Source organism: Aulostomus chinensis, chromosome 4 (genome assembly GCF_037954235.1).
Source record: "Aulostomus chinensis isolate RoL2024-O1b breed Wild chromosome 4, RoL_Achi_v1.0, whole genome shotgun sequence".
In the NCBI taxonomy this organism is placed as follows: domain Eukaryota; kingdom Metazoa; phylum Chordata; class Actinopteri; order Syngnathiformes; family Aulostomidae; genus Aulostomus; species Aulostomus chinensis.
In genome coordinates, this window is record NC_141323.1 from 30,960,414 (window position 1) to 30,975,411 (window position 14,998).

Here is a 14,998-nt window from a genome sequence, read left to right on the forward strand (position 1 = left end):
CAGACCTCTGGCGTGATTCTCAGCTGTCATTTAAATTTCACATGAACTCAGTGTCCAAGCAAATATCTGGTTGGCTAAAATGACTTTTGTCGTTCTGTTGACTTTTTTCCATGAGAAGTCTGGAAAAGTATTATAACACAGTTCATGTTCCCAATGTTGGACTACGCTGGTGGTTTCTATGGGAACACTGGTGACGGCCCCAGGCCTGGGTCCTATGCAGCGTTGTGTGTGCAGGGTCCTGTTGGTGGGTGTGTTTGTGTCTTTGCAGGTCTGACGTCCTCAACAGTCAGGTTCCTTCATACCTGACAGAGCTCATAGGTGAACCTTGCCTCTCGCCCGTAGATGCTGGGATAGGCTCCAGCCACCCTGCAACCATTAATGTGGGTGTTTTGTTAATTGCATGCCACATGAAATTATTATTGGTCACTTTTCTAGCAACAGTCGCACAGTGGCAAGACAAGAACACTTCTACTTTTGATGATGACAGTTTGTTCAACACTAAACTTCATCCAGTACCATGTTGTCAAACACTGGAACATCCACAGCACCTGAACAGGGACTTGAACCCTGGACCCTCAGATTAAAAGTCTGATGCTCTACCGTCTGAGCTACTCAGGCTCTTTCTACAGCATTTAGACAGGAAAAGAAACACCTGTGAAGGTCAAACTGCTGCTTTCTTGACTTGTTCAATCCTCCATGTTAAAGTCCACCATGCTTTTGATTGGCTCTGATTCTCTGTGGCAAAATCCAACAAGAGGCTCCAAAAATGTCTTGAATGTCATAAGAATGCACAGGACAAAATGTTAGTTTCCTTCATGTCTGCAGTTCCTCCACTGGAAAGTAAAGTCAATGCTGTTCCTCTGCTGAAACCTGGGGTCAGACCAGGGACCTTTAGATCTTCAGTCTAACGCTCTCCCAACTGAGCTGTTTCAGCTCTGAGGGAGGGCCCTGCTTCTCTCATTTTATAATCTCTTCCACTCTCACTAGAACTTAGAGAGGATTTGAGCTTCTGAAGTCATGACACATTGAACAGTTCTACAGGACCATTTTTGATGAATGTCTGAATCACACAAGCCTCTTTTGTTTGTCTTCTTCCCAGTTGCCTCAACATTGTGAGAGCCAATAATTCCACATCTGTACCAGACAAACCTCTGGTTGGTGGGTTTTCTGGATCTTTCTGTTCTAACAGTGTCTTTTGTCTTAATTATGCCACTTTCACATGATACAAACACAAAATGAAAAGCAGAACAAGCCAGAACCCAAAATATGGATTTGCAAGGTCAAACAAACAACAACCAGTCAAGCAAATCAAACCAACAGAAACCAACTACTGGTTCAAAACCAGTAAAAAACAAAAACAGAGGAAAAGTCTCTGTGTGCAAGAACATGCATGTGTGTGTGTGTGTGTGTGTGTGTGTGTTTAGATGCGTGTGTGTGTGTGTGTTTAGATGCGTGTGTGTCAAAAACTGACAACATGAGCCAACAGTGGTGGTGTCTGTCAAAGAGGTGGAGCTCTGTCCTTCACCTGCAAGATTTCAGCAGGCAGCTCAGGTCCAGTTTTCTTCACTGTGCCACCATGATAAGTTTCCTCCTGAGAAGTTCTTGTCCAAGGTCATAGCTAGTAAAAGAATTGTCACAGTGATACTGGGACCCTGCAGTCCAGTCGTCATATCCAGGACCACACTGCACATGGCCGTCTTTGTTTGTTTTGTTGTTGTGCAACGTGAGAGAACGTGACAGACCATTTTATACCAAAGACAGGCTCTGTGTGTGTGTGTGTGTGTGTGTGTGTGTGTGTGTGACCATGTTAAATTCTTTTAAATAAATGTGTTTCAACCTGCTATTATTTGTATGCTGTATGATTTCTGAAAACCAAGACTAACTAAGCGCACTGACCGATTGAGCCACAGAGACTCTGAGTCTCCTGCTTTTCATGAAGAGTTTTCAGGCTAATTTCAGAGTGTGAGGTCCACACTGCACATTTGAGGGAACATGAAGGACAGATGAGAGTCTGACTGTCATGGTGAAAGCCTTCAGCACTAGAACTGAAACAGCCCCCACCATCTTAACCCCCCCCAGACCAAACATCATCATCCAGCCTCCAACCAGAGGTCCATCAGTTATCATGGGAGCCACGTGTGGAGTCTGGATTCTTTTCTAGAAAGTGACGGCAATGACAGTCCTGCCAAGTGACATCACTGACATGAATGGATGACTTCAGTGCATCCAATTACCAAGTGCACTGCAGCAGTCCTTGTTGCTGTCTGCTGTTGTGTCACAGCAAAGTCTTTGGTGCTGGGATGAGGTCATGGAGACGATCTGGGAGCAGTCCTGATGTCAAATGGACAAAATGTGTCAACATGAAATAAAATTGGAAACCTATTTGAAGCCTTATTTTGTGTTTGATGGACATTTTTTTTAAAATCTCTAATGACTTGTTTTAACTGAACCTACTGGATCCTGTGGTGCCTGATGAGGAGACAACTTGCAACTCTCTTCTGGGAGGCCTCCCTGCATGCTCATTCAAGCCTCTGCAGATGATCCAGAATGCAGCAGCACGCCTGGTGCTTCCAGCCCAGCGCTGCTCCAAATCTCTAGCCAGACTCTTCTCTTCTGTTGTTCCCAAATGGTGGAACAAACTACCGAACTCTGTGTGTTCTGCTGAGTCCCTTTCTACTTTTAAGAGACAATTGAAGACTCAATTGTTCAGAGAGCACCGAGGCACTTGACCTGACTCTTCTCCTCTTTGTGCTGTGGGGTAGAATAAGTCAGAGGGTCCAAGACCCAGCACTTAGTGATTATGTAGCACTAACTGTGTTGTGTGATGTTGTATGTCTGTCAAAAAAAAGAAAAAAAAAAAGGGAGGGGGGGGGCGACACTTCTTCTGCCACTAGATGGCGGTAGCTGTGACCAAATCACAACTGAAGCACTTTTGCGCTTCCTATGGACTTTTCCTTAATTAAGTCTAAATTCTTACTTGTGTTGTACGTCACTTTGGACAAAAGCGTCTGCTAAATGAAATTGTAGAATTGTAGAATTGTAGAACTTGGGTACAAAGTTGAAGAGGAGGGTTTTTGGAGGGGAGGGGATTTTTTTTCCAGTGTTGTAAATCAAAGTAACTACAACTACATGCTAGAATTTCTCAAAATGTCCTAAGATGGATTCCAAACCAAATCAGCTGTCACAAGGGAAAGTCTGCATGTAAACACACACACACACACACACACACACACACACACACACACACACACACACACACACACACCAACTGACATTCCCAGGGACTAAACCAAACCAATTCCTACGTAACCCAAAGCTCCACCTCAGTTCCAGATGAAACTGGTTGAACATGGAACCGTCCCACTTGGAACATTTCCATCAACTTCACCACCACTGGAGTATCAACAAAGATTTTGGTCAACACCAGAATGGTTGAGACAAGACAACATGCTACCAATTCTCTCTCTCTCCCTCATCATCAGCTGCTACAGCCCTTGAAAGAAAACCTTTGACACATGGACCTACAGTAGGAGCAGATGTTGTCTCCCCTGGAACAGCAGTTTAACGTTGTTGGCAGGACTCGAACCTGCGCGGGGAGACCCCAATGGATTTCTAGTCCATCGCCTTAACCACTCGGCCACAACAACTACACTCCCACACACATGAGTAGAGGACTGATATTCAACAATTTATCTTCATCAAAGCACAGTAGATTTTTTTTATCTTCTCACAAACACAAACTATTTGTGTGTGTGTGTGTGTGTGTGTTGTTTACCAGCAAGCTGAAAACTGTTGTGGTTTTTGACAATTCTATTGTTTCTGAATGAAAATTATGTGAAGGGACTTCCGGTGACGCCATGATGTAGAAGACACGAGGGAGAATTGCTCCGAGAGAAAACTTATGTAAAAATAGCTCTTTAACGTGATATTAGCAGCAGAAAGGGGTCGAGGACGCGGATAATCAGAGACTAAAGATAAGAGAAATAAAATGGACAAAAAAGGGAAGTCAGCTAAGAAAGAAAATGCGAATGATACAGGCGCCGGTGGAGCGCGGAGCGCCGCACCGGAGCGCACCGATCACTGACTACGAAGCCGAGAGAAAACACGGCCCCCCCGCGAGCAATAATTGTTCGCTTCCTCAACTACAGGGTGAAAGAACGGCTGATTCAAGAAGCATGGAAGAAAAAGCTCACGTATGAGGGACGTAACGTCTACTTTAACCAGGATTACACAAATGAAGTACAAAAAAAGAGGAAACAAGTAAGGGAAGTTATAAAGAAACTAAAGGAGAAGAATGTGAAGGCACAATCTCCATATCCTGCACAGCTGAAAGTCTTTCTGGAAGACGGGACAAAGACGTTTGCCACATTAATGGATGCTGCACCCATGCTGAGGAATATGGGGATTCAGGTGGAGGAGGAGGACGAGACCGAGAGACTACAGAGAGTGATGGCGCAAGGCAGCTGGACCATAATGACGGGACAGAGGGGGAGAAGACAGCAGCCAAACATCACAGAGACGGATCTACGGGCCCTTATCAAGTGAAGTATTTCATACGAAGAGGATGCCCTGAAATATACATGATCAATAAAAGTGTCTGTTAAAAAGGACATACACGAAGACAAATGGAGCTGGTTAAGAGGTAATTTACTACTTATAAAAAACAAAAAAAAACAACAGACAAAATATTGTTTTGGTTCTATTTTGGAGCAAAATCACTGCTTTTGTGGAGCAAATGGCAACTTTACACAACATCCGAGAAGTTGCAAGTGCACATAGTGCGAACCACCAGAGGGCCTTCGTCACAACTCTCTGGTCAGGGGACAGTTGGGAGTCTTGTTTTTCTTGTTATTGTGTATTAGTTCTTGAGGAGATGCAGACTTGTCTTTTTCGCTGTGCTACTTTTTGCACAGTTATATTAGTTAATAAGAGATGTAAAGTTACTGGGTTTCCACTTAAACAAATATGAGTAGGCTAAACCTTGTGTCATATAATGTCCATGGGTTGAATCACCCCATAAAGAGAAAGAAAATACTGAGTCAATTGAAAAAAATGCAATGTTCAATAGCTTTGATACAAGAAACACATCTGGATGACAACGAATGTAACAAACTGAAAAGGGAATGGGTAAACCAAGTATTTCATGCTTCTTTTGGAAAAAGAAGGGGAGTAGCCATATTAATAAATAAATCCCTGCAATTTCATACAGAGAAAGTGATAAAAGATCATCTGGGAAGATATATAATGATGGTTGGTTCCATAAGCGATATGACAATATCCATACTAAATGTTTATGCCCCAAATGAGGAAAATGCGGCATTCTTTAAAAATATAGCCAACGTAATTGCCAACAATGGGAAAGGGATGATAGTGATTGGGGGTGATTTTAACACAGTGCAGAATGGTAAGCTGGATAGATTGCCTCCAGAACAGGGACCAAGTGTAAAAAAATCGAAGGTACTAAATAATGTCATAAGAGAGCGAGGTCTTACTGATCCATGGAGAAGAAATAACCCTAGAGGGAAGGATTTGACTTTTTACTCAAACCCACACGGGAGTTATTCAAGGATAGATTTTTTCTGCGTTTCACAACAACATATGCATAAAGTGCTGGACTGTGGCACAGACACCATCACTATAAGTGATCATGCTCCTATTACGCTAACGGTAGATATGGGTAATGAATCTTTTTTCAAATACTGGAGACTTCATGTATCTCTGTTATCAGATGAGAGTGTGGTAAAGGAACTAAAACAAAATTTAAAGGAATACTTTCAAACTAATGACAATGGGGAAGTTTCACCTTCAATTTTATGGGACGGGGGGAAGGCAGTTATTAGAGGGAAAATAATAGAGATATCTTCCAGAATGAGAAAGGCCCGATTAAAGCAACAAAATATGTTAGAGAATAAAATTAGAGAGTTGGAATTGGAACACAAAAGAACATCAAGTAACTCAACACTTATCGAACTGAAAAAAATCAAACAACGGCTCGATGAACTATTAACTTACAAAGCAGAGGGGGCTTTAAGGTTTACGAATCAGAGATATTATGAGATGGGGAATAGAGCCAGCAGATTATTAGCATTTCAACTTAGAAAAGCCCAGGCAAATAGGACGATAAATAAAATAAGACATCCTAACTCTAAAAAATATATGATAAAGCCAACGGAGATAGCAGCAGCGTTTGCAGAATATTATAAAAATCTATATGATGACCCTGACTCGCAATCACTAGAAAATAAAACACTGGCATTCCTCAAAAGATTGCACTTACCGTCATTATTAACAGAGGAGGCATCTGAAATGGTTAGGCCAATCTCAGTACAGGAAATAGCTAATACAATTAAGGTACTTAAAAATAATAAATCCCCTGGCACGGATGGGCTCTCGGGAGAATTTTATAAGTGTTTTGCGAAGGAGATTACACCAGCCCTTTTCAAAGGATTTAATTATGCCCTGACATCAGGTGACCCAGCAACATCTTGGTCAGAAGCCATTATCTCAGTCATACATAAAGAAGGAAAGGACCCAACCACATGTGAAGGATACAGGCCTGTCAGCTTGTTATGTAGTGATCTGAAGATATTGACTCATATTTTAGCACATAGGATACAGATATATATATAACAAAATTAATCAAACCAGATCAGACAGGGTTCATCCCTGGTAGACAAGGAGCTAACAATATTAGGAGAACATTAAATCTTATATCATGTACTAAAAACAACAGACAACCCGCTTTGATGCTCAGTTTAGATGCACAAAAGGCATTTGACCGGGTAAAATGGAGCTTCCTATATCGGACATTAGAAGTTTTTGGGTTTCATTCAACATTTATAGATTGGGTAAAATTGGTTTATAAAAACCCCAAATCACGGATTAGAGTTAACGGATGCTGTTCAGATTTCTTTCCCCTCAAAAGAGGGGTCAGACAAGGGGATTGTCTGAGTCCATTGCTGTTGGCATTAAGTATTGAACCATTAGCCGAATCAATAAGACAAAATAAGGATATTAAGGGAATAAGAGATGAAGGGGGAGTGGAGCATAAAATATCTTTATTTGCTGACGATATATGAACATATCTAAGTGAACCCTCCTTAACTATACCAGCTTTATTGAACAATCTGAATGAATATGGAGAATTATCAGGTTATTTAACTAATGAATCTAAGTCAGTAGCAATGATGCTTTCAGGCAAATATCCAACTGAATTAGAGGGAAAGTTCAATTTCAAATGGACCACCACAGGGTTTAGATATCTTGGCATCATTATTACTCCCATTATATCACAGCTATTTAAAGAAAATTATGGAAAACTGATTACAGAAATAAAGAAGGATTTGGCCAGATGGGAGATATTGCCCCTGTCGATGGTGGGAAGAATCGAAACAGTGAGAATGAACATTGTACCCAGATTGTTGTTTCTGTTCGAGTCACTGCCAATTATGGTCTCTAGTTCAACTTTTAAGATGTTAGACAAAATCATATCTAAATTTGTTTGGCAAAATAAAAAAGCTAGAATCAAATACAAAATCCTTCTTTGCCCAAAAGAGAAGGGAGGGTTAAATTTACCTGGTCTAAAAAATTATTATTGGGCAGCACAACTTAGAGCGATTATTACGTGGATCACGAAGGAGACAGACACAATGTGGGTGGGAATGGAACAAAATTCCTGTCAGAAAACACCTTTGGAGGTACTCCCGTTTTTGAAAGAGAAGATGCAGAAAAAAGAGGGGATGCGTAATGACTGGATTAGGGTAACAATAAAAGTATGGTCAATAGTGCGAAAAAAACTGAAAATATCTAAGTCAATAAGTAGAATCACCAAAATAGCAGGAAATCCAGACTTTTTACCATCTGTTATGGATGCAGGGAACAACAAATGGAGAAGTAAGGGGTTAATTTATATTGCACAAGTTTTCAATGGACAGCATATGAAGTCGTTTGAGCAACTTAAAAAAGAGTTTAACTTACCGAACCATGACTTCTACAAATTTCTACAATTAAGACACTACCTTCAGAAGCACAGAGAGTGGGAAAATATTTGTAGAACACCATCTAAGCTGGAGGAATTGCTGTTGTCGTATTTGGAGGGGGAGACTAAAAAGGGGTTCATATCAAAAATCTATAGAGTACTACAACATGAATGTAAGGACAACAATTTGGATGTTAAGGAAAAATGGGAATTAGAAACAAATACGATTATACCAGATGAAAATTGGGAGGAAACATTCAGAGCAGGACACAAATTAACAAGCAGCCCAATGTGGAGGGAGTTTGACTGGAAGGTGAAGATGAGATATTTCAACACTCCATCTAAGACTTCAAAATATAGCAACACATCTGAACTGTGTTGGAGAGGATGTCAGTTAATAGGAGATTTTACGCACATATTCTGGGATTGCCCACAGCTGTTGAACTTCTGGGAGAATGTTCGGAAGGAGATTGGGCAAATTTTGGACATTAATTTTGCTTTGGACGCAGCAATGTTTATCCTCGGCATCCCACCTGAGAATCTGACAGACAGAAACCTGATTGCTTTGTGGAGGATTTTGATTCTGATCGCTAAAAAGACAATAACAGCCTGCTTGCTAAAGCCAGAACCTCCAAACATATCACAATGGAGGAATAGAGTAAAAAATGTATACATCATGGAAAAAATCACAGCAAGGTTACAGCTGAAAACAGGACAGTTTGCTGAAAGATGGGCACCAGTGAAAACAGTATTGGAATTATAAACATCAACTTTTTTTTTTTTTTTTTTTTTCCATGTGTATCTTGGAAAAGTATCTGAACACTTGTCTGGAATATTTGTCTGCGCATCTCTGTCATGTTCTATCTGTGCTGTATGTATGTTAAATAAAAAATAAGTTCAAAAAAAAAAGCCTCACAGTAATTCAATAATCTAGGAGTAGAAACCAGAGCCACTTGGGACGAGGATGGGATTCAAACCCATGCTTGCAGAGCACAATGGATTAGCAGTCCATCGCCTTAACCACTCGGCCACCTCGTCTGCTGATGGCAACCCTCACCTTTTAAACAGCTGAACTCTTTGGAGCCTATTTGTCAGAAATGGACCCAGCAGGAGCCACTGAACACAACTCTGACATAATCAGGCTTCTTCCCAGCAGCATCGTGCTACAGAAGGCAGAATACAGACCATCGATACATCATCAGAGTGAACACCAGCTGATGTTTACAAGTTTAATTCACCTTTTACTACAAAATGACATCCAAGCTCAGATTCTCTTGTCCTGATTGAACAAGTAAATGTTTAAGAAGATGAGAGTACCAGACTTTTTCATCCAAGGAAACAAGCATCCTATCACTGTCCTATGCAGAGTTTCTATGAAAAAAAGTGAGACAACCCCAAGATTTTCTGTTTCCTCTTGTTGGATTTTGCCACAGAGAATCAGAGCCAATCAAAAGCTTGTTGGACTTTAACGTTGGAGGACTGAACAAGTCATGACATCATCAGTTTTACCTTCACAGGTGCTTCATTTACTTTACTTTCAATTTTACAGAGGTCGAACCTGAAATCAAAGCTGTCTGTCAAAAGAAGTGAAAGCTTCCCAGGCTGTGATGTTCTTGTCTACAAACTCTGTCTTGTATGGAGCTTCAATCTTTAATAAAAAGAATAAAAAGAAGATAACATTTGTTGTGATTTGGCGCTTTAAAAATAAAATTTACGACTTACATGGAAACTGTCGGGGGGGGGTGGAGCCTCCATCAGGTATGTGTTTGATGTCTGAATTCTGTCTCTGATGTCTGAATTCTGTCTTTGATCTCTGGGTTCTGAGCATTGATCTCCTGCTTCAGTCTTTGATCTCTGACTGATCCTAAACTAATCAAAGGATCACATCAGCATATTGGTCCAGTCTACAGATGGTGATTTTACCTATTTGAAGCCTTATTTTGTGTTTGATGGACATTTTTAAAATCACTAATGATTTTTTGACTGAACATCCTGGACACTGTGGTGCCTGATGAGGAGACAACTTGGGTACAAAGTAGAAGAGGAGGGTTTTTGGAGAAGGGATATTTTTGCAGTGTTCCAAGTCAATAATAACTGTGGCAAAATGTCATCATTTTTCAAAATGTCCTCACGAAGATGGTTTGAAATTCTGTCTCTCCCTCATCCTCAGCTTCTACAGCCCTTTAAAGAAAACCTTTGACTCGTGGATCTAAAAAGATCAGATGTTGTCTCCTCCAGAACATCAACACTTTAACGTTGTTGGCAGGACTCCAACCTGAGCAGGGAGACCCCAATGGATTTCTAGTCCATCGCCTTCACCACTCGGCAACAACAACCACATTCACACACACATTTGTAAAAGATTCACATTTACACAATTCTTTAAAATTATGTCACAAGCCCATTTGTGTGAGGTCCTAGTTTCTCTTTTTCAGCATTCCTTTGTTTCCAGGTCTCTAATAAGTGCAGAATTACAAAGACAAGCAAGCTTGATCCATCCTGGGCAGGTGATATGAGCCATTGACCACTGGCCAGAGACCCTGGCACAGACATTGGGGGTGGTGATAGAGAGCATTTCTACAATTATATTCTACATTTATAGAATTCTACAATCCTACAATTTCATTGAGCAGACGCTTTTGTCCAAAGCCACTTGCATATGTTTTTGGTGAGTTTGGCTCCTGAGCTCAAGACAGTTGTGACTCATAAAGGACAGCTTCAAATGCAGCTGTGAAGCCTCATTGTAAGCTGGGAGGAACGACAGGTGTCTCCCTCTAGTGGCTCCTCACAGCAACACAAGCCTCATTTCATTCACATGCATCCACCACCTCACTACCAAAGGCCAGTTGGGCCTCCACAGACAGGTGAGTTTCAAGTGTTGGACAAAGGTCTTTAAGATGTTCTTATTTATTCTATAACATCTGAGATGAAAATCGATGGAATTACAACTAACAAGCAGCCAAACACCTGATCAGATGCTCCTTCATGAGGCTGAGAAGAATCAATCTAAACTGGGATGAAGAAAATTAATTGAGAGGAGAAACCTACTGATTGGATGACATGGACCCACCTGATCCATGTCAGCCTTGTTGGAGCAGAAAGAGGTGGATCAGAGGAATCAGTGGATCAAGACTCAGGTGTCAGATGCAGAATGTCTTTATTGACAATGGAGTCAGAGAAATCTTCCAATGTGAGAGAACGTGACAGACCATTTTATACCACAGACAGGCTGTGTGTGTGTGTGTGTGTGTGTGTGTGTCCTAACTGACTGGAAACTGAATAATAACCAGACTAACTTTTATTATTGACCAAGTCTGGGTGACTCACTTAATTCATAACTGAAGTGATTATTTAATTAATAAACAGAACATTTGTCCAAAAGTCATGATCAAATTCATGTAAAATCTGAGCAACGAGGGTTTGAAAATGTTCAAATGAGCCAAAACAATGTCCTGGGATCCAACCAGGGACCTTTAGATCCACACCAATCTTCCCTGACCTCATAGAAACTGGAACATTTCAACAAATAAATTCAAATTCAACTCAGCAGCAACTCTAGAACAGTCAGAGCACTTGCTAATTCCCCTGTTAGCTCCAGATCAGACAATGCAGGCTCACCTTCACGCTTGGTTGTACGACCGTCACCAGTTGAAGCTTCTCTGGTTCAACAAACTCTGGGGACTCAAGACACAAGTCAGCACCGGTGCAGGTCCAGATCCAGATGTTAGCTGATGGGGACAATGGCTTAAGGGAGCTCCAGGTAGCTGGTTTGAACTGGTCCCTCATCTCTGTGAGGAGAAACCATCTGAGGTGGAGGGTGAAGATCTGCTTTGTCCTCCTGATCTCCCAGTAAAGCCAGTATCAGTAGCGGCTGGCTCATAGGGGGCGCTGGGGCGCCGCCCCACCAGCTGTGGAGAGGAAAATCTCTACATGTATTTATACATATATATGTGCATATGTTTACAATTTGTATCGTCAATGTCAGCCTTACTTAATTGTGTGTGTCTACATGCAATATGGGTCATTTAAACAACATTTACGCCAACTGACTCATTCAATTAATAGTGAATTTACTCTGATAGACTGTATAATTTGTCTTTAGGGGCGCTCGTCAAAGCGCCCCAGACCTGCAATTAATTAGCCAATCCTGTATGGTTGCTAGGGAAAAATAATGAATAATTGGCCAATCAACATCGCCAAATTTAATGGCGTAGGGGCGCTGGAAAAGTCGCCCCTACGCCAACGTAAAATGCGTGAAGGTTTGGATTGCTAAAGCTAGCTGAGGAGCCCGCGATATTCTTTTTGCGTAGTGAGATTCCCAGATTTCCGAATCCCTACGAAAAAAAATACCGCGAGAAGTGAGTGAGAGAGAAAATGGCGACAACAACGATCGAAGTTCAAGAGCAGCAGTTTCCACCAAATTCGGTGAGATCCCTTTTAAATTTCCCTTTTGCGAGGAGGACCATGGCGGAAAAAATCCGCGTTAAGGAGCTGGGACCGGACAAGCCTGAAATCAACATCCAGCAGCAGTCCAAGGAAAAGGCTAAATCCTACAACAGGACTTTTTGCCGGAGCTGGTTTCAGCGCAAGCCGTGGCTGACGGGTTGTGGAGCAGCCAACGCACTTTTTTGCTTCCCCTGCATCCCTTTCAGGAGTGACCGGTGTGATTCAGCATGGACACAGACAGGAATCACTGACCTGAAGCACCTCTCCGAGCGGATTAAGAAACACGAAAGAGCGAAAATTCACATGGAAAACTGCGTGAAGCTAGCGGTTCTTGGGAAGATTAGCATAGCAACGCAGCTCAATGACAGTCACCGCATCGCTGTAAGGAAGCACAATGATGAGGTAGATAAGAACCGTAACATCTTATCTAAGATAATTAACTGTTAAATTCTGTGGTGCTTTTGAACTGGCTCTGCGGGGACATGACGAAAGTGATTCCTCTGACAACGCTGGAATATTCAGAGGTCCAGTTGACTTGATGGCATCCATTGATCGGGACTTGAGGGAGCACCTTGAAAATGCAACCGTTTTTAAAGGCACCTCGAAGACAGTACAGAACGAGCTCCTGGACTGTATGCTGGCAGTTTTGAGAGAACAGATCCTGGATGAAGTTAAATCGGCAGACTTTTTAGCGATCCAGGCTGATGAAACTACTGACGTTTCAACACAGTGTCAGTTAGTCTTAGTTCTGAGATACATTGACGACCGCCACAATATTCAAGAGCGGTTCTTTGAATTTTTGAAACTGCCCAACACCTGTGCGGATGCAATAGCCAGTGCCTTATTGGAGAGGCTGCACAGCATCCTTTCTGAGGGACAAGAAAAGAAGCTGATTGCCCAGGCCTGTGATGGGGCAGCTGTGATGAGGGGTGCCAAAGGAGGAGTGCAGCGAAAGGTACAAGACATCTATCCAAACGCTCACTATGTTCACTGCTATGCCCATCAGTTAAACCTGATACTGCAGCAAGCAACCTCCCACATCCCTCAGAGCAGTCACTTTTTTTCTGACATGGGGGGATTTGCTTCTTTTTTCTCTAAGTCAAGCAAGAGAACTGCAGTGCTTGATGAGATGGTTGCGCACCGACTTCCAAGTGCATCATCAACACGTTGGAACTTCAACAGTCGTGTTAACACAGTTTATGAGCACAAGAAGGATCTGGTGAATTGCTTTCAGGCTATCCGGAACAGTGAAGGGTTTGATAGCCAGACAAAGAGAGAAGCTGGTGGCTATGTGAGAATGCTGGAAGATGAAACTTTTTGTTTTTTACTGGCCCTGTTCCACAAAATCATGCCACATGTGGACATCCTTTACAACCAGCTGCAGAAGAGAAACATTGATGCTGTCTACATGGCAGGAGTCACCCAGACATTCATTGACCACATGCAGGCTATCAGGTATGCTAAATTAATTAATTTGTAGCCTAACCTCAATTTCTCTGTATATGTAGACTTAAATGCTTATATATCATCTTATTTAAAGCATTGATTTATCTGTATAATATAATTGACAGTAATGATATCCACCTTTGGTTTTGTTCATGTATCCCTAACCAGTTTGTAGAACTTACTCATGAAACTTATGTGTTGGGTCAGGGAGGATGTGCCTACTCTGGCTGAGGATGAGGAGTTCAGGGGACCTGCTCAGGAGCCACCCGCAAAGAGACGCAGAACCTTGGGAGAAGACACACTGCACCATTTGGCACTGGAGGTAAGAACTTGCTTCTTAGCGTGATTTGAATCACATTATTAAATAAAATCAAAATAAGATGTTGGCCAAATGATACAGTGGTCCAGACTTAAATGTATATTCTTTTATGATGATATGAATCATTACAGTATGTTTATTACATAATATAGGCTAGCTCATCAGGTCAATGTATGAAGACAAGTGAAGATGCAATAATTCCTATTTTGTATAATTATATCATTGCATAGGTATGTGACACCATTGTGAGCCATGCCAAGGAGAGATTTAGTTTCACCAAGCATCTTGTCAGCGCCACACTCCTGCAAGGAGACCTGTTCCCACAGCACAGCCGAAAGTTCCCAGATTCAGCACTGAAAACCACAGTGGAAGCCTATCCCTCATTGGACAAGGCCAGACTTCAAACAGAGCTGTCTCTGATCTACGGGAACGAAGAGTTTCAGAGTTGCAGTGGTGCACTGGCTCTCTATCAGGTTTTGATGGAAAATAACCTTCAAGACACGTTCACTGAAACTGTAAGTCTGCTCAACATCCTCATCACCACACCAATGACAACGTCAGAATCTGAGAGGTGCTTCTCCACTTTGAAGAGGATAAAAACTTTTCTTACAAATACCATGGCACAAGATCGGCTCAACGCTCTGGCTATGCTCTCCACTGAGAAAAAACTGACACGAAACATTCCTGGTTTCAACACCAGGGTCATTGAGAAATTTGCCTCCCAGAAAGAGAGACGAGCAAAGTTCCTGTACAAATGACTGCTGAATTCGAACACACACCCAGAAAGACTGAAACAAATAGACAGAGAG

The 14,998-nt window shown here is 41.8% G+C and overlaps 2 non-coding genes across 2 annotated transcripts; both read right to left on the bottom strand.

Moving 5' to 3' along the window:
• Positions 1-545: 545 nt before the first annotated feature.
• On the bottom strand, positions 546-618 carry trnak-uuu (transfer RNA lysine (anticodon UUU)). Its single transcript has one exon. It is a non-coding gene; the product is annotated as a tRNA-Lys (tRNA).
• A 2,947-nt stretch (positions 619-3,565) lies between these two features.
• Positions 3,566-3,647, bottom strand: trnas-aga (transfer RNA serine (anticodon AGA)). The gene has a single exon. It is a non-coding gene; the product is annotated as a tRNA-Ser (tRNA).
• Positions 3,648-14,998: the final 11,351 nt, after the last annotated feature.